At 43.3% G+C, this 20,369-nt stretch overlaps 2 long non-coding RNA genes across 4 annotated transcripts in view; one reads left to right on the top strand and one right to left on the bottom strand.

The window, feature by feature from the left end:
* Nucleotides 1-709: 709 nt before the first annotated feature.
* The window catches only part of LOC105495647 (uncharacterized), a 42,976-nt gene continuing 23,316 nt past the window's right edge, over nt 710-20,369 (bottom strand). Inside the window, exon 4 of the long non-coding RNA XR_011617427.1 lies at nt 710-1,424. This is a non-coding gene — a long non-coding RNA (uncharacterized lncRNA). The remainder of the gene's footprint in view (nt 1,425-20,369) is intronic.
* On the top strand, nt 3,976-18,666 carry LOC105495553 (uncharacterized). 3 transcript variants are annotated; one of them, XR_011617426.1, is made up of 5 exons: nt 3,976-4,277; nt 6,510-6,680; nt 11,289-11,451; nt 17,097-17,209; nt 18,228-18,666. It is a non-coding gene; the product is annotated as an uncharacterized lncRNA (long non-coding RNA). The 3 variants fall into 3 exon arrangements; XR_011617425.1 differs by having other exon boundaries at nt 4,245-4,383; nt 11,289-11,435; XR_011617424.1 differs by having other exon boundaries at nt 4,245-4,383.

Below are 20,369 nucleotides of genomic sequence, written 5' to 3'. Positions count from 1 at the left end.
TGAACCTGGGAGGTGGAGGTTACAGTGAGCCAAGATCATGCCACTATACTCCAGCCAGGGAAACAGAGCAAGACTCCATCTCAAAAAAAAAGAAAAAAAAAAAAAAAAAAAAAAGTCAAAGGTGCTACTCTGAATGGATGGACTCTGGGTGTTCTGACTGAAGGCAAGAATAGGAGTGGCTCCCTAAAATTATATGCTGTTATACCCTCTGATTACAACAAATATGGTCTGGTCAGGAATATCTGAGTCATTGTAGAAAGAGACATATAGACACGCACAGGTATGGTGTGGTCTCTACCCATTATAGCTCTGTGCTTTGTCCAGGTGAGCCCTTACTACTCTGATTGGGAGACAGGAATATGGGGACTTTTAAACACACATTTGCACCTGCAACAGATGTGCTACACCCACTTGAACCCCAGGCACTCTGACTGAGGTCATAAGCTTTGTACGGAAGTCATCTATCTCCAACCAGAGGTATGGCACTGTCCCTTCTGATAGCAATTCAAGAGCACAGTGCAGGCATCTGGTGAGGGCCTTCTTGCTGCGTCATTACATGATGGAGCACATCACATGGCAAGAGCAAGATCCTGTCAGCTCAGGTGTCTCTTCCTCTTACCAGTCCCATCATAGGGGTCCACCCTGATGACTTTATCTAATCCTCATTACCTCCCAAAGGCCCCCACCTTCAAACATATTGACATAGGAATTTGGGGATTGAGTTTTTAATACACGAAATTTGGTTGACACATTCAAACCATAGCAGATGCCAAAGGTGGACATGGGGGAGTCAAATTCCCAAAAGCTGACAGAGTGGTGCTGTCACTGGTTAAGTTTGAAGGGTTTTGGGGGGCTGCCAGGTTCTTCAAAGGGAAACAGCTGTTAATGTTGCAGGGAGAGACAGGAAGATAACAGATGGGGAAATGGGCATGGTATCCATGTTGATTTCATCAGAGTCAAAGGCAGTCTGAAGAGGATCTGCTTACTATAGTGGAAGTGACTGCAGAAGCAGTGGTAGGAGGGCCAGAAAAGATAGGGCATTGAAGAGAGTGGTTTCCTGTTGAGGCCTGTCAGGAACCCTAGATTTCAGCTGACAGGTGTTTCCTGGGTCAAAAGGCAATGTTGGAAATTCAGGTAGGGCTGTTGACCATAAAAACAGGTGGGCTGGTGGAGACTGCATTCCTTACAAGGGATATCTGCTCCATACTGGGATGGAACTGGTCAAATGGGGGAATACTCATCCTGGGTCCTAGGGGAGACCAGGAGATGAAAACCTGTGAAAAAGGATTGGTATCCATGTAGTTTATACCAAAGTACAAAGTAGGCTTGAGGTTATGTCTGCAGATTACTGGCTGTAATAGTGAAAATGCTTGAGGCACCAGTGGTGGGCTGGTCCGTGAAGATGGGCATACAGGTGGAAGAATCTGTAAGAAAAAGGGAGAAAAATCCACAATGAATTAATTTTGATTAGATGACTAGATAGATTCTGATTAGATGACTAGACTAATAGATGACTCAAATCTGCAGGAGGTAGACTTGAAGCAAAGGGCAAGGGGTTAGGAGATGTGGTGAGGTCAAAAGTAGAGATCTAGGCTAGGCATGGTGGCTCACACCTGTAATCTCAGCACTTTGGGAGGCCAAGGCAGGCGGATCATGAGGTCAGGAGACAGAGACCATCCTGGCCAACATGGTGAAGTCTTCCTGGGCAGGGATCTAGGCAGTAAGGATGGGACTGACCTCACAGAGAAGACTGCCTACTAAAAATACAAAAATTAGCTGGGCGTGGTGGCACACGCCTGCAGTCCCAGCTACTCTGGAGGCTGAGGCAGGAGAATCGCTTGAACCCGGGAGGTGGACGTTGCAGTGAGCCAAGATCGCACCACTGCACTCCAGCCTGGTGACAGTGTGAGACTTTGTCTCAAAAAAAAAAAAAAAAAAAAAAAGTAACGGTCTGGGCTGGGTATAGTGGCTCACATCTGTAATCCCAGCACTTTGAGAGGCTGATGCACCAGGATCATTCGAAAGCAGGAGTTCCAGACCAGCCTGGGCAACATAGCGAGACTCCATCTCTACAAAAAAATAATGCCTATAGTCCTAGCTGCTCTGGCAGCTGAGGTGGGAGGATGGCTTGAGCCCAGGAGTTTGAGGCTGCAGTGAGCCATGATTGCACCACTACATTCCAGCCTGGGATGGATAAATAGTGCACTCCCTCCAAAATAAATAAATAAATAAAAATCTGCAGATGAGGGACAGAAATGGAAATGGCTTTTATTCCCATAAAGGGGAACTCCCAAAATGATATTGAACCTAAGGGGAGAAACAAGAACAGAAAGAAAAAAAAAAGGAGAGTTAGGATATGGGCATTTCATTTAACGATCTGTATATGGGGTGAGGACTAGTACAGGGGCAGAAGGGACTGGGGGCCTGGAAGACAGGACAGCCAAGTCAGTGGCTGATAACATGACAGTATCAGCAAACTACAAGGTGAAAATGGCCAAGGGTGGGGTGCCTGCTGTCCCTGCAACAAGCAGGAAGAAAGAAGGGGCAGGCTGAGGGGCACCGCACTGCTATCTGAAGGGGACTTGACTTTCTCTTCTAAGAACATGTGGTAGACTGGGGCTCTGCTTTCTTCTTCAAGCCTACATCTTCTCCAATGACTATACAAAAAAGCTTAGGAGAGGTTGGGCAGCTCACCTTGACCTCAAAAAATAGCAGCGGCAGTGGCAGCAGCAGACGAGTTGGAACTTTGTTTACAGAGTCTACAACTGGCAGACGTGGGTTGAGAGTTCCTGTTTGAAACCCTTCTTCCCTTCATCTTCTCTGTCTTCAGAGAGAACTGGACCTCCAGAAAGGTAGGAAACCCCTAGCAGCACTGCCTGAGCTGGTGTTGGCATGGCTTTTGATGAATGAGCTCATACAATATCTCTTCACTTTCTCATCTAAGGCGTCTTCCGGGGGTTGGAGTGGAGGTTTCCCTTCAATGGCCCGGGACTGCACGGGAATGAAGTTAGGACTTCCTTGTCTTGGGGAGAGATCTGATGACTCACTCCCACTGCGATGGGTGGGGGCAGGGGAGCTTCTCTGATCGCGCTGGGATCACTATTTATACTCATCCTCCACCTTCACTATGCCTGGCTGCTCTCTCCTAGGGTCCTCATCTCAGTCTTCCTGGGCAGGGATCTAGATAGTAAGGATGGGACCGACCTCACAGAGGAGACTGCCTACTCAGATAGCAATGGAGGAGAGTCGGTTCGCGCCCTGGATGACAGATCGTAACTGTCCTGAGTGGCTGAGCATCTTAGAGTGAACAGCAGACAGCACCGGCTTCATGTGAGAGTCCTGCCTGGACATTGAGGATGGATCCGAAGGAGGAGCGCAGAGCCTGATGGATCAGACACCACCACCCCTTAGCGGCGACGAAACCGAGGGGTAGAGGCGCAGGATCGCGGGAAGCACTTGTCGAGCTAGGCCAAGGAGAGAGGCGCAGGGAGAGCGAGGTGATCCAGACCAGACAGGGAACCCTGTGGGGCGTGGCGGAGCCGGGGGTGAAGCTTGCAGAGGTAGTTGCCCGTGAAGAGCAGCTTGTGCGCTCTTGGATCCTTGGAGTGGAGTGGGAACTCCGAGGCGAAGTGCATCCTGTTCAGCCAGATGCCGGTGAGCGGCCGTTGGAACGCTTGGCAGAGAAAGCTTGCGCGAGCCCAGAGAGCGAAGAAATACAACAAAGGGCCAACGGGGAGGTCCAACGGTCCGAAGCCAGCTGGACTGGAGCTCACTCGGTTGCAAGCGTTAGGCTCCCAGCGGCTCCCCGCCGTTAAGTGGGGGTTGTTCAGGACTGTGGAGGCTCGCTCGGCCCCTGGCCTGAGGGCGGGAGATTTGGCAACCAGTGCCCGTGGGTGCGCCCGCCCTTGCCGCTGGGGACTCTGGAGGCAGACCTTGCCCAAAGCTGGAGGCGGGATCTCCCCAGATCCTCCCACAGTAGGGAGCTGGCTCACAAGGAAGGTGCCTGGGGAGGCGCCAGGCGGTGCTGTCTCCTGACTCCGCCCAGGCAGCCCAGCCGCTGCAGCCGGCCTGGGCTAACGTGGGGAGAAGACGCCAGCGCAGGCAGGGAGCAAGAGCCCCCAGCTGCTTCCTTTCAGGCAGCCGCCACAGAGGACCCAGTTTCCCTTCTCTTCTCTCTAGGCAGGTAGCATGGGAGGATGCCGCCTCCTCCAGGAAGCTCTCTAGCGCCTCTCCGAGTCCTGGAGCCAGGCGGCACTTCTCTGTGGTCGCCTAGAAGGGTATGAACTTAGGGCATCCCCATCTGGGCTGTGAAGGTTTCTGACTTGGGGACCAGGTGCTCAGACCTTCCTGGATGTTGCTTCCCACAATATCTCTACCTGGCAGGCAGGTTCTCTTCATTTTGCAAATTTGGTAAAACAGCATTTGTAAAACTTTAGAACCTTCCTTGGCTCACACAGGTGGTAGTGGCCCTGCCAGGATTTGACCCAGGCTCTCGGATTCCAGAGTTCCTGAATTTAACCACCTGTACTGTGAAGCCGCCATATCATGTGTGCATCGTGCATTACTTTTTTTTTTTTTTTTTTTTTTTTTTGAGACGGAGTCTCGCTCTGTCGCCCAGGCTGGAGTGCAGTGGCCGGATCTCAGCTCACTGCAAGCTCCGCCTCCCGGGTTCACGCCATTCTCCTGCCTCAGCCTCCGGAGTAGCTGGGACTACAGGCGCCCACCACCTCGCCCGGCTAGTTTTTTGTATTTTTTAGTGGAGACGGGGTTTCACCATGTTAGCCCATGTTTGGATGGTCTCGATCTCCTGACCTCGTGATCCGCCCGTCTCGGCCTCCCAAAGTGCTGGGATTACAGGCTTGAGCCACCGCGCCCGGCCGCATTACTATTTTTTATAGCCTGTAGGGTACTTAGCACCATGCACACCTACAGTGATCACAGGCACTGCCTACTGGAAGGTCTTCTTTGGCTGGGTTCCAGTTTCCTCAGAAGATGTAGGGCAGGGAGTTCCACTTGTCAGCATAGGCCACAGGGCCTTTCTCTTCAAATGGACCCCAGCAGCCAACCACACAGCTGTCTCAGCAAACATAGAAGATGGCACATCAGGCGGGTGCAAGATTCACCCTGGCTTAACATCCTTGTGCCCCAAGGGACCAGGATCTCCTGTAATAATTCCACAGAACAGATTTCAGAGTTTGGCCAAAATGGAAAACTTACCAATATTAACTTTTCTAATCCATCTCATGGGATATATCTCCATATATTTCAATCTTTTACATTTTTTCTCAGCAATGTTTTACACCAAGGGTCAGCAAATTTCAGCCCATGGGCCAAATGTGGCCCATAGCCTGTTTTATTTTCTTTTTTCTTTTTATTTTTGAGGGGGAGTCTCGCTCTGTCACCCAGGCTGGAGTGCAGTGGCATGATCTTGGCTCACTGCAACCTTTACCCACCCCCGAGTTCAAGTGATTCTCTTGCTTCAGCTTCCTGAGTAGCTGAGATTACAGGCGCCCGTGACCATGCCCGGCTACTTTTTGTATTTTAGCAGAGACGGGTTTTACCATGTTGGTCAGGCTGGTCTCAAACTCCTGACCTCAAATGATCCGCCCGCCTTGGCCTCCCAAAGTGCTGGGATTAAGAGTGTGAGCCACCATGCCCCACTCACAGCCTGTTTTTATAAGGCCAGTTAGCTAAGAATGATGTTTTTGGGTTTTTTTTGTTTGTTTGTTTGTTTGTTTTTTTTTGAGACGGAGTCTCGCTCTGTCGCCCAGGCTGGAGTGCAGTGGCCAGATCTCGGCTCACTGCAAGCTCTGCCTCCCGGGTTCACGCCATTCTCCTGCCTCAGCCTCCTGAGTAGCTGGGACTACAGGCGCCGCCACCTCGCCCGGCTAGTTTTTTGTATTTTTTAGTAGAGATGGGGTTTCACTGTGTCAGCCAGGATGGTCTCCATCTCCTGACCTCGTGATCCGCCCGTCTCGGCCTCCCAAAGTGCTGGGATTACAGGCTTGAGCCACCGCGCCCGGCAGAATGATGTTAATGTCTTTAAAAACAACAGAAAATTCCAGAGAATATGTGACAGAGATCATACGCGACCTATAAAACCTATATTATTTACTCCCTGGCCCTTTATGGAGAAAGTTTGCAGCTACTCTTTTGTAGTTTTCTGTGTATAGGTCTTACTTGGCTTTTGCTAATTTATCCCTAAGTATGTTATGGGATTTGCAAATGTTATTTTCAAATAGTTCATTGGTAGAACACAGAAAATGCATTAAATATGTATGTATATATATAGTACTTGTATACACACATACATATATACACACACACCTTATATTATTGGGATCTTGCTAAATTCATTGTTTATTTTTGGTAGATTTTTTTGTGTGTGTGCAGATTCCTTTGGGGTTTCTACATATATTTTCCATGCATCATGTATGAATAAAGTCAGTTTTACTTCTGTTTCAACCTCCATGCCTTTTATTTATTTCTCTTATCTTCTACGTTTGCAGAGACCAACAACTGTCAGCACAGCAAAACTGAGCATTTCATTTCTAACCGAGCTTTGCAGCTACCTACACAGTTTTGTGTGGCATCTCCTCCTGGGGACAAGGACATGAGATGACGGGTGCAGGATCTATCCTGGCTTAAAAGCCTTATCCCCATGGACACCAATATCTCTGGTAATAATTTCATAGACAACTTTCAGGGTCCTAGTTGAAATGGATGACTTACCTTTCTTAAACGTCATCTTAAGTGGATGACTTAACTTTTTCCACTCCACTATCATGGTATGCATTTTGTGTGTGTGTGTGTGTGTGTACATATAGACATTTATATATATATATGCATATATATGCATGTACTCACATATATGTGTGTATATACATGCACGTATATATCTTTGCCTATCTATCTATCTATTGGTATGTAGTAGGATACAGCAAAAGTAATCGCTTTTTTATATGGCACCTCAGTAAATTCCCTTCTTATATCTTGTAATTTCTTTGTATATCGGGTAGTGTTTTCTACATATACAATTATGTTTTCTATGCATAAAGACACTTTTTTCTTTTTAATCCGTATGATTTTATTTTTCTTACCTTTTACAGTTACTATGATCTCCAGTAAAATGTTTAATACAAGTGGAGACAATAGATAACCTTTCCAACTCCTGATGGGAGTGGGGAGCGGGGGAAGTGCTCAGTGTGCTATTAATTTAAGGCTTTTATAGATGTGCTTTATCATGTAAAGGCTGTTCCCTCCAATTCTTTCTATACTGTGAAATTTTTTGAAAGAGGTGTTAAAAGGTCAGGAGATCGAGACCACGGTGAAACCACGTCTCTACTAAAAATACAAAAAATTAGCCGGGCGCGGTGGCGGGCGCCTGTAGTCCCAGCTACTCAGGAGGCTGAGGCAGGAGAATGGCGTAAACCCAGGAGGCGGAGCTTGCAGTGAGCCGAGATTGCGCCACTGCACTCCAGCCTGGGCGACAGAGCGAGACTCCGTCTCAAAAAACAAAAACAAACAAAAAAAAAAAAAAAAAAGAAAGAGGTGTTAAATTTTTTCAACCCGTGTCACAAATCTGCATATGTACTCCCCTAAACCTAAAATAAAAGTTGGAAAGAAAAATAAAACTATTCCTTGAAACCCATGTTGTCATAGAAAAGATGTTTTTATAAATTAAGTAATGATTGGTTGTGAGCTATTGTGTCTGGAGTCAAAGGTGTATTAAAATTAATCTAAGAACTCTTGCCATAACTACAAAAACAAATGTGCCAGGCCACAAAAAAATACATGGTAAAAAGTTTTGTGCATCAAAAGACACTATCTAACAGAGTGAAAAGACAACCCAGGCAATTGGAAAAAATACTTGTAAATCATATATTTGAGAAGGGATTGATATTCAGAATTAAAACTTTTTTTTCAATTACTTTGTCCAAAGCTATTGAGATAATCATATGACTTTTTGTTTGTTCTCTTAATATGGTGAATTACATTTTAAATTTTGAGTGTTAGACCAACCTTACATATCTGGGACAAACCCCACTTGGTCATGCTAGGTCATTCTTTTCTATTTGGTTGAATTTAATTCCCAAAGATGTTGTGAAAGAATTTTATGTCAGCTGGGGGCAGTGGCTCACGCCTGTAATCCCAGCACTTTTGGAGGCTGAGGCGGTTGGATCACCTGAGGTCAGGAGTTCGAGACCAGCCTGACCAACATGGTGAAACCCCGTCTCTACTAAAAATACAAAAATTAACTGGGTGTGGTAGTGCATGCCTGTAGTTCCAGCTACTTGGGAGGCTGAGACAGGAGAATCGCTTGAACCTGGGAGGCAGAGGTTGCAGTGAGCTGAGATCATGCCACTGCACTCCAGCCTGGGTGACAGAGTGAGAAGAAAAAAAAAAAAAAAAAAAAAGAATTTTATGTCTATGTTCATGAGGTTTATTAATCTGTTGTATCCCTTTCTTGCTTGGTTTTTATATTAGGGTAATGTCAGTTACACAGAATGAGTCAGGAAAAATTGCTTTCTCTATTCTCTGAAAGACTATGTTTAATGCTGGTAAAACATCTTTCTTATATGTTTCATAGAATTCACCATTAAAATCATTTAGACCTGCTGTTTTCTTTTTGGAAAGATATTTTTAGTTCCTTTTTGTTCCTTTAATATCTTTCAGATCTGCATTCATGCCCCATTTTTATTCATGATATTGGTAATTCTTGTTTTGTTTTTATACTTTATTGAGATGTAGTTCACATAGCCATATAATTTACTCAAAGTGTATAATTCAATGTTTTGTAATATATTCATAGATATGTACAACCATCACCAGAGTCAATTTTAGAACCTTTTATCATCTCAAGAAAACCCTCTACTTTTCAGCTACGAGTCTATATCCTTCAACCCCTGGAAGCCACTGATCTGTTTTCTGTTTCTATGGATCCCCTGTTCCGGACATTTCATATAAATGGAACCGTATGATATATGGTCTTTTGTGTCTGGCTTTTTTCACTTGGCATAATGCTTTTAAGACTCATCCATGCTGTAGCATGGATGTTTTTATGGCCAAATATGTGTTTTTATGACCGAATAACATTCTGTTATATGGATGTACCACTTTCTTTTACCCATTTATCACTTTGGATTGTTTCTACCTTTCAGCCATTATGAATAATGCTGCAAACATTCATATACAACTTTTTGTGTGGGCATGGGTTGCTTTCATTTATCTTGGGTACATGCTTCAAAGTAGAATTACTAGGTAATACAGTAACTCTTTTTGATAGTTTGAGAAACTGACAGATTGTTTTCCAAAGTGGCTACCCCATTCAACATTCCCACCAACAGTGTTCGAGGTTCCAGGTTCAAATTTCCCCAGGTAGCCGGGCGCGGTGGCTCACGCCTGTAATCCCAGCACTTTGGGAGGCCGAGGCGGGCGGATCACAAGGTCAGGAGATCGAGACCATCCCGGCTAACACGGTGAAACCCCATCTTTACTAAAAATACAAAAAATTAGCTGGGCGTGGTGGTGCGCGCCTGTAGTCCCAGCTACTCGGAGGCTGAGGCAGGAGAATGGTGTGAACCGGGGAGACGGAGCTTGCAGTGAGCCGAGATCGGGCCACTGCACTCCAGCCTAGGCGACAGAGCAAGACTCCGTCTCAAAAAAAAAAAAAAAAAAAAAAAAAAAAAAAGGCCGGGCGCGGTGGCCCAAGCCTGTAATCCCAGCACTTTGGGAGGCCGAGACGGGCGGATCACGAGGTCAGGAGATCGAGACCATCCTGGCTAACACGGTGAAACCCCGTCTCTACTAAAAAAAAACAAAAAAACAAAAAAAAAAATTTCCCCAGGTTTTTGCTTATTTGACTTTTTGATTCTAGCCATCCTAGTGGGTATAAAATGACACATCATTGTGGTTTTGATTTGTATTTCTCTAATGACTAATGTTGCTAACCATCTTTTTGTTTGCAAATTGACCATTTGTATGTCTTCTTTGGAGAAATGTCTATTCGTATCCTTTGCTTATTTTTAAATAGGTTTTTATCTTTTATTATTGAGTTGTAAGAGTTATTTATACATTATGAATACAAGCCTCTTACCACATATATGATTTGCAAATATTTTTTTCCCATTCTATGGGTTTTATTTTCAATTTCTTGATGGTATCTTTTGAAGCACAAAAGTTATTCATTTTGATGTAGGAAAAAATTTATCTAGTTTTTCTTTTGCTTTTTATTTGCTGCCACGTCTAAGAAACCATTCCCAAAATCAATGTCATGAAGCTTTTTCTATATGTTTTCTTCTAAGAGTTTTATAGTTTTAACTCTTAATTTATGTAGTCAATTCACATTGAGTTAATTTTTGTATATGGTGTAAGGCAAAGGTCCAACTTTATTCTTTTGCATGTGACTATCCAGTTGCCCCAGCACTATTTGTTGAAAGATTACTTTTCCCTCATTGAATGGTCTTAGCACCTTTATTAAAAAATCAGTTGACCAAAGATATATGGGTTTTGCACTGGTACTAGGTCCAAAATGGTGGAGTAGAAGCAAGCTGGCTTCACTCTCACCAAGAAAACAGAAACAAATATCCAGCACAAAGATAATCACCAGCAATATCCCAGAACTCAGATGAGAGGGTCTCCTGGGCAGAAACCCCTAGCCAGCCTTCCTACCCTGCCAGGGTAGCCCCTTTGGGACTCCCTCATTCAGGATGGGCAGATCTCAAAATATTTGCTAGGGCAAAGACACACCTGGGCTTAAGGTGCCACCTAGCACCATAAAGGAGAGAGTGACCTAATGAAAAAGATACTCAACAGATAAACTGCAAAGAATCTCTAAGCAAACATATCTAAGAAAAACAAAAACAAACCAGACAGAGAAAGCTGGAATAACTAACACATCCTTCAGTGCAAAGACATAGATGTAGATCCATAAGAAACAATAGCAGACAGGGAACGATGACCTCCCCAAAAGGACAAAGTAAAGAGCCAGTGACCAATCCTAGCAAGATGACAATAGGCAAGCTCTATGATCAGGAATTCAAAACAGCAGTTTTGATTTGATTTCCAAGATAATACCGAAAAGCAATTCAGAAATTTATCAGAGAAATGTAACAAAATGATTAATTAAAAAATCAAACAGAAGATTTATGGGTTTATTTCATGCATTTGTAGACACTCAATTCTATTTTATTGATCTATATGTCTATCCTTGTGCCAACACCACACAGTCTTGATTACCATTATATTGCAATAACTTTTGTTTTCTTTTTTGTTTTTTTTTGAGACAGGGTCTTGCTGTGTCATCCAGGCTGGGGTGCAGTAATATGAGCATGGCTCACTGCAGCCTTGACCTCCCAGCTTCAAGCAATGCTCCCACCTTGGCCTCCCAAAGTGCTGGGATTACAGGCATGAGCCACCATGCCTGGCCCATTGCAGTAAGTTTTGAAATCAGTAAGTGTGAATTCTCCTACTTTGGTTTTCTCTCCCCTCCCTCCCTCCCTCCCTCCCTCCCTCCCTCCCTCCCTCCCTTCCTTCCTTCCTTCCTTTCCTTCCTTCCTTCCTTCCCTCCCTCCCTCCCTCCCTCCCTTCCTTCCCTCCTTCCCTCCTTCCTTCCTTCTTTTTCTTTCTCTTTTTTTTATTTTTTTGAGATGGAGTCTCACTCTGTCACCCAGGCTGGAGTGCAGTGGCATGATCTCGGCTCACTGCAACCTCGACTCCCTGATTCAGGCAATTCTCCTGCCTCAGCCTCTCCAGTAGCTGGGATTATAGGCACGTGCCACCACACCTGCCTAATTTTTATATTTTTAGTAGAGATGGGGTTTCACCATGTTGGCCAGGATGGTCTCGACCTCTTGATCTTGTGATCCGCCTGCCTTGGCCTCCCAAAGTGCTGCGATTACAGGCATAAGCCACCACACCTGGCCTAGTTTTTGTATTTTTAGTAGAGATGGGATTTCGCCATGTTGGTCAGGCTGGTCTCGAACTCCTGACCTCAGGTGATCTGCCCGCCTTGGCCTCCCAAAGTGCTGGAATCACAGGCGTGAGCCACCATGCCCGGCTGTTTTTCTTTTTCAAACTGTTTGGCTACTTAGGGTTCCTTGCGATTCCATATGAATTTTACAATCAGCTTATCACTTTCTACAAAGTGGTCAGCTGGGATTCTGCTAGAGTCTGCATTGAATCTGTAGATCAGTTTGGGGAATATTGTCATCTTAACAATATCAAGCCTTCTTATTCGTGAATGTGCATTCTTTTTCCTATTCTGTAGATATTTTTGACTCTCTTTAAACAATGTTTTGTAGTTTTCAGAGTACATATTGAAAATGTTTTTGTTAAATTTATTCCTAAATGTTTTATTCTTTATGTTACTGTAAATGAAATTGTTTACTTAATTTTAGTTTTGGATGATTCATTGCAAGTGTATACAAATACAATTGATTTTTATATATCAATTTATATAATACTGCTGAACTAGTTTATTAGTTCTAATAGATTTTTCATTGGATTCTTTTGGACATTTCCCACAAAATAACTCTAATCTGCAAATTTCCCTAGCTACAGACTCAAGTACAATAATAAATAAAAGTGATGAGAGTAGACATTATAATCTTGTTTTTTTGTTTTGTTTTGTTTGTTTGTTTTTTGAGACAGAGTCTTACTTTGTCACCCAGTCTGGAATGCAGTGGCATAATTACAGCTTACCACAGCCTTGACCTCCTGGGCTCAGGTGATCCTCCCACCTCAGCCTCCCAAGTAGTTGGGACTACAGGTGCCCACCACCATGCCTGGCTAATTTTTTTGTAATTTTTGTAGAGACAGGGTTTTGCCATGTTGCCCAGGCTGATCTCGAACTCCTGGGCTCAAGCAATCTGCCTGCCTCAACCTCCCAAAGTGGTAGGATTACAGACATGAGCCACTATGCCCAGCCTATAATCTTGTTCTTAAACTTAGAGGGAAAGCATCCAACTTTAATCATTATGATGTTTGCTGTGGGTTTTTTGTACTTGCTGTTATCAGGTTGAGGAAGTTCATTTTTATTACTACTTTGTTGAGTTTTAAAAAATTATTATTATGGCCAGGCATGATGGCTCATACCTGTAATCCTAGCACTTTGGAAGGCCAAGGCCAGCAGATCACTTGAGCTCAGCAGTTTGAGACCAGCCTGGGCAACATGGCAAAACTCCATCTCTATATTGAAAAATAAAAATAATTTAAAAATTACTATTATGAAAAGATGTTGAATTTTGTGATATGCTTCTTCTGCATGTGTTGAAATGACCATATGATTTGTTTTTTGTTCTACTGATATTATGTATTACAATAGTTTATTTTTGGATGTTAAACCAACCTTGCATTGCTGGCATACATTCTTTTTATATATTGTTGGGCTTTGTTTACCAGTACTCTGTTGAGAGTTTTGCATCCATATTTATAAGAATCATATTGGCCTGTACTTTTCTCTTTTTATGATGTCTTTGTCTTGTTTTGGTATCAAGGTAATACTGGTTTCATAAAATGAGTTAACTGTCCATAAAATGAACAGTTCACAAAGAATTGGTATTAATTCTTTGTTAAATGTTTAACAAAATTCAGCCATCTGGACCTGGAAGGTTTTTTTTTTTTTAGATGGAGTCTTGCTCTGTTGCCCAGGCTGGAGTGCAGTGCAGTGGAGTGATCTTGGATCACTGCAGCCTCCGCATCCTGGGTTCAAGCGATTCTCTTTCTCAGCCTCCTGAGTAGCTGGGACTACAGGCATGCACCACCACACCTGGCTAATTTTTTTTTTTTTTTTTTTTTTTTTATATTTTTAGTAGAGAGAGGTTTCACCATGCTGGCCAGGTTGGTCTTGAACTACTGACCTCAAGTGATCTGCCTGCCTTAGCCTCCCACAGTGCTGGGATTACAGGGATGAGTCACTGCTCCTGGCCTGGAACTGGAATATTTTGTGGGTGGTTTTTTGATTTTGAATTAATTACTCCTCACTTGTTGTATGCCTATTTAGATGATCCTATTTCTTCTCAAGTTAGCTTTCATAGTTTCTATGATTCTAGGGATTTGTCCATTTCACCCAAATTATAGAATTTCTAGGTATAAAATTGTACTAGTATTCCTTTATAGTTCTTTTAATTTCTATAATGTTGGTAGTAACGTTTCCTCTTTCATTTCTGATTTTGGCAATTTGAATCTTTTCTCCTTTTATCTTGGTCAGTATAGCTAAAAGTTTGCCAATTTTTATTCAATGGCCTGATATTTTATAATTGAGTTGTAGCAGTCTTTTGTTAGACACATATTTTGCAAATATTTTTTCTTGTTAAGGTTTACCTTTTCATTTTCTGAATTCTGCTTTTTTGAACAGTATTTTTTTTTTTAGATGGAGTCTCGCTCTGTTGCCCAGGCTGGAGTGCAATGGTGTGATCTCCGCTCATTGCAACCCCCACCTTCCAGGTTCAAGTGATTCTTCTGCCTCAGCCTCCTGAGAAGCTGGGACTACAGGCACGCACCACCATGCCCAGCTAATTTTTTTTTGTATTTTTAGTAGAGACAGGGATTCACCATGTTGGCCAGGATGGTCTCGATCTTTTGACTTTATGATCCGCCTGCCTTGGCCTCCCAAAGTGCTAGGATTACAGGCATGAGCCACCATGCCCAGCTGTTTTGTTTTGAGAGTCTCACCTTGTCTCCCAGGCTAGAGTGCAACGGTGCAATCTCGGCTCACTGCAACCTCTGCCTCCTCCTGGGTTCAAACGATTCTCCTGCCTCAGCCTCCCAAGTAGCTGGGATTACAGGTGCCTGCCACCACACCCAGCTAATTTTTGTATTTTTAGTAGAGATGGAGTTTCACCACGTTGACCAGGATGGTCTTGAATTCCTGACCCCATGGTCTGCCCACCTAGGCCTTCCAAAATGCTGGAATTACAGGTGTGAGCCACCGTGCCCGGGCTGAGTTCTCAGTTTTCTTATGGATTCTTTAGAATTTTCAATATGTACAATCATATCATCTGCAAACAGACAATTTTACATCTTTCTTTCTAATTTGGATGCCTTTTATTTATTTTACTTGCTTAATTGCTCTGGCCAGGACTTCCAGTAGTAAGTTAAATGGAAGTAGTAAGAGCAGGAGTCCTTGCCTTGTTCCTAATTTTAGAAGAAAAGCTTTTAGTTTTTCACTGTTGACTGTATGTTAGCTATGGCCTTTTCCTATTGGCCTTTACTGTGTTGAGATACATCCCGTCTAACCTAATTTGTTGAGATATTTTTTCTTACGAAACGGTGTTAAATTTCATCAAATGCCTTTTCTGCATATTCCAATTTCCAAAAGCTGATGGAGTTGTGCTGCCATTGGGTTTCAGAGCCACATAAAATGATTTTTATCCTTTATTATGTTAATACAGTAAATCACATTAATTGATTTTCATATATTGAACCATACTTGCATCTCAGGGATAAATCCCACTTGATTATGGTATCTGATTATTTTAATGTGCTGTTAAATTCAATTTGCTAATATTTTGCTAAGGATTTTCGCATCTGTGTTCATCAGGGATATTGGCCAATAGTCTTCTTTTCTTGTGCTATCTTTGGCATTGGTGTCAGGGTAGTGCTGGCCTCATAAAATGAGTTTGGAAGTGTACTCTCCTCTTCAATGTTCAATTTCCACATATACGTGAATTTTCCAGTTTCCCTTCTGGTGTTGATTTCTAGTTTCATTCCATTTGGCTCAGATAAGGTACTTGATATGATCTTCTTAAATTTGTTATCTGATCTTTTCCCCTCAGCTTCAGCTGGCTCTCCTAAACTGTGAATTATCTTAGAAAAGACTGTATTTTCAGGAATTAAGTCTAGTGGAGACATAGCAGGACTTGATAGCCAGCCAGATCTAGATAAAATTGTAATTGATCTATTCCCGAGAATATTTTATGTGGGCTTGAGAATAATGTGTATTCTGTTGCTATTGAGTGAGATGTTCTGTATATGCCTGTTAGGTCTATTTGGTCTTCAGTGTTGTTTAAGTCTTCTGTTTACTAACTTCTGTTTATAATTGATCTTCTGTCTGCATGTTCTTTCCATCCATACAGAAAGTCAGGAATTGAAGTCTCCTATTATTGTCTGTTTCTCCCTTTAGTCCTGTCAATATTTGCTTTATATATTTAGGTGTTCTTATGTTTGGTTCATATATATTTATAATTGTTATATTTTCCTGATGAATTGACCCATGTATCATTATATAATGTCCTTCTCTGTCTCTTACGGTAGTTTTTGACTTAAAGTCTATTTTGTCCAATATAAGTGTAGCCACCTGATGCACTTCTGGTTACTATTTGCATGGAATATCTTTTTCCATTCATTCAATTTCAAACGATGTATGTCCTTAAATCTAAAGTGAGTTTCCTGTAAACAGAATGTAGTTGGGTAATTCTTTTTTTTTTTTTTTTTGAGATGGAGTCTTGCTCTGTCGCCCAGGCTGGAGTGCAGTGGCGCAATCTCAGCTCACTGCAAGCTCTGCTTCCCGGGTTCACGCCATTCTCCTGCCTCAGCCTCCTGAGTAGCTGGGACTACAGGCGCCCGCCACCTCACCCGGCTAATTTTTTGTATTTTTAGTAGAGATGGGGTTTCACCGTGGTCTCGATCTCCTGACCTCGTGATCCGCCTGCCTCGGCCTCCCAAAGTGCTGGGATTACAGGTGTGAGCCACCGCGCCTGGCGGTAACTCTTTTTATCCATCCAGCTACTCTGTGTCTTTTGATTGAGAAATTTAATCTATTTATATTTAAAGTAACTATCGATAGGGAAGGATTTACTATTTTTTTTGTTCATTGTTGTTAGTCTAGTTCTGTTAGTTTCTGAAGAAATGATATTCTTAGTTTAGTGTTCTTACTGCTCCCATATCCCTACTAGTAACCCCTCCAATTTTACTTTTGATATATTCACCCATCACTTCTACTATATTGTAAATTCCTTTGAGGCAATAGATGCCTTTCAGCTATATGTCACTAGGCTCAAGCACAATGTCTAGTGTAGAATCAACTCTGAATAAACATTTAGTAAAATAATATGTGTAAGCTAAGTGAAATGCTTATATTTTTCTTTTCCCCCCAGCTTCAGCTGTTTCTCCTGAACTATGAATTATCTTAGGAAAGATTGTATTTTCAGGAATTAAGTCTAGTGGAGACACAGCAGGACTCCACAGACAGCTAGATTTGGATAAAATGGTAAGGACTGTAATTTGCTATTTTAGGGTTTTATACTAGAGCCAGACCAATTACTTTTCCAAATAGACCTTATCTAGGTATTTTCTTGAAAAAATAATCTTTTCTGAATTTTCCTGGAGCATGAAAACACTTCTATATAATATGTGACATCCTAGACTTAAAATTTCCAATAATCACAAAGGAGCCATGAGCTTTTTCTTCCTTTTTTTCTTCTAGACATAAGGGCCTCTATGCCATACCTATCCTCTCTAGTCAAGGTGTGAATATGTGGGGATGATTTTCTTAAGTCTAAATGAAAGAGAAAGACACAAAGGAGACATTTAATTATTTTCAAAAGACCAAATTTGTTAAGTTTGTTTCCCTTACACACATCAGGGGTGGTCTAGCCTACGACCAAATCAGAGTGATAGAAGAGAAGCAAAGAGGGAAAAGGCAAGGGAGGGTCACCCATCCCTTCCTCCTTTGAGCTTCTCTTCCTCATGGCTGCTATCCCTTACATCAAAACACAGAGATGTCAGATGTCAGCCTGTGCAGTTGTAAAGTGTGGCTATGCCACATCCTATTTGCTGAGCCACAGAACTTTGAAAAGTTACATCTGCCTCAACACAGCACCACTTATAGAAGTCAATTTTTCTTCCACAATTGAGTAAAAGAGCAAAGACATGTGAGCAGAGAGGATCAATGAACAAAAACAAGGCATTCTCTCTCTCTATATATATATACACACACGATGTATATATGTATACATACACATAATGTATATGTGTGTGTATATATACATATGCACATATATATAATGTGTGTGTGTGTGTGTGTGTGTGTGTATCAGTCTAGGAAAGAAAGAAAAGGGCCCATTGAGGCAAATGGGCCAGACAAAAGGAGGCAGCTACAGGCAGCAGGGGGTCCTGCCAGTGTAAGACGGGAGGAAAACTGACCCATAGCTTGGTTCTACCAGACTGATAGTTGAAACTGGGTGTGGTGTGGTGGATACTTACTGATCTTTTTCTTCTTTCCACAGTAGACTGCCTCAAGGCCAGTGTGTTGACTTCTCACCAGCCTCATCTGAACCCACACCCTTTAACATATATACAAAACACCCTGAAGGGTTGGGCTGCCAGCTTTCTTTAGGATAATAGAGGGCAGGTTAAGTTTGTTTGACATAACTAGAAGAGGCGGAGCCTCTTCCTAATGGAGCAAGGTCCATTTATGGCAAGTTGTGGTCCCCCACCACTACCAGCTACTTCTGGATAGCTTTTGCTTAGAGTTGATGAGATATTGTTTCTTTCACTAGAAGAAAATGAACGAGTTGGTGATCCCAAACTTCGGTCTCCAAAGGAAGCCTGGGCAGGTGACAAAGGTGCCTTAAGCAGGACTGCTGCTTCTATGCTCACGCTGGAGGTACATTTGCTCTGAAAGATGGAGCAAAAGTGCTGAAGCTTAGCACAGGATTAATGAACAAGAACAAGTCTATATTATATTACATTACATTATATTATATTATATTATATTATATTATATTATATTATATTTGTATAGCAATCTGGGAAAGAAAGAATGGGGCTTGTTAAGGCAAATGGGCAAGACAAAAGGGGATAGCTATAGGCAGCAAGGGGTACTGCCAGTCTAAGACTAATGGAAAACTGGCCCATAACTAGGTATTTTCTCAGTTGTGTTCACTACACCAAGTCAAGGGCTACTTTGTCTAGATAGAGCCCAGGTATTCTGAGTGGGTGCAGGAATAGAAGTGTCTCCCGAAAAGTGTATGCATGGTGTTCTCCTGTGAGACTGTATCAGATGTGCCCTGAGCATGACCACGCCAGCAGCGGTGAATGACGGTGAGCATACAGATACCCTGGAGCACAGAAATGGGGCTGCCTCCTCCCAGAGTATCACCTGTGCTCCAGACTGTGTACCCCAGGTCCTCTGCCAGTAGCATCTCCAATCACAGGTGAAATGCCAGCCATTCAAACAGCACAGGTGGGCCCTACGTGTCTGATGGAAGGAATGAACAGATATATCACGTGGCATGCATTTCTTCTCAGTGGTGCAGGTATCTCCAGCAGGTTTGCTCTGGCCAGGTGGGCCCCAATACTTAGACCATATGCAGGAAGAGAAGACTTTTCAAAAATAGTTATGATGTTGGCCCCTTCCATTGCAACACATGTGCCCTGGACAGGTGGGATTCAGGTGTTCTGGCTATAAGTAGGAACGTAACGGCATCCAAGCATAGATGCAGTGCTGGTCCCTTAGACTGCAACAGGTGTACTTTAGTTAGGTGTGCCCCAGGTGGCTTGACTGGGGGCAGGAAGAGAAGGATCTCAGCACAGGTGTGGTGCTGGTCCCTTCCACTGGAACACAAGTGCTCTGGCTAGACAGGTCCCAGGTGATCTGAACAAAAGGGGGAACAGCCATGTCTTCTGAAACACTCTTTCTCAGTGCTGATGAATCTTCCAGTAGTGGTAGGTGTGTTTTGGCTGGGCCGGTACCAGGTGCTCTAACTACAGTTGGGAAGGAAAGTGTTTCCCAGGACAGATTTGATTTGTTCTTAGCAGTGCTGTCTTCCCCAGTTGCAGCAGGGGTGCATCAGGGCTGACAGGACCCTGGTGCTCAGGTCTAAGCCTCCCCCATCATGAGCTATGGTACTGGCTGTCCCCCAGTCATTTTGCTCCAAAACTAAGTGATCCAGATGTGGTGGTAGACTCTGGGTGGTAGACCCAATGACCCCGAAGATTTTACTATCCATAAGGGCTTCAGATCCCACAAATACAAATTGGTTTGGTTGGCATCAGCAAGAAATGAGCAACAGTCCTCAGTGTTGTGCTTTCTGGTAGCATTTCATGGCAAGAATAACAGTGGCCACACCAATGGGTAAAACACCCGAGGCATCACCATGGGCTGGCTGAATGCTGACATTGATGCCAAAGTGGACATGGGAGTGTCTAGTTCCCAAAAGCTGAATGAGTTGTGCTGCCATCGGGTTCTAGGGCTGCAGTAGAGGTTAAGTATGAAGGGTTTTCAGGGACTGGCAGGTTTCTCAAAGGGAAACAGCTGTTAACATTGCAGGGAGAGACAGGATGATAACAGATGGGGAATGGGTATGGTACCCATGTTGATTTCCTTAAAGGCAAAGTCAGGCGGAGACACCGAGTCTGAAGACGGA

This window comes from Macaca nemestrina, chromosome 20 (genome assembly GCF_043159975.1).
Source record: "Macaca nemestrina isolate mMacNem1 chromosome 20, mMacNem.hap1, whole genome shotgun sequence".
Lineage (NCBI taxonomy): Eukaryota > Metazoa > Chordata > Mammalia > Primates > Cercopithecidae > Macaca > Macaca nemestrina.
The sequence above is the reverse complement of the archived record's forward strand: the minus strand, read 5'-3'. Positions and strand labels throughout refer to the sequence as shown.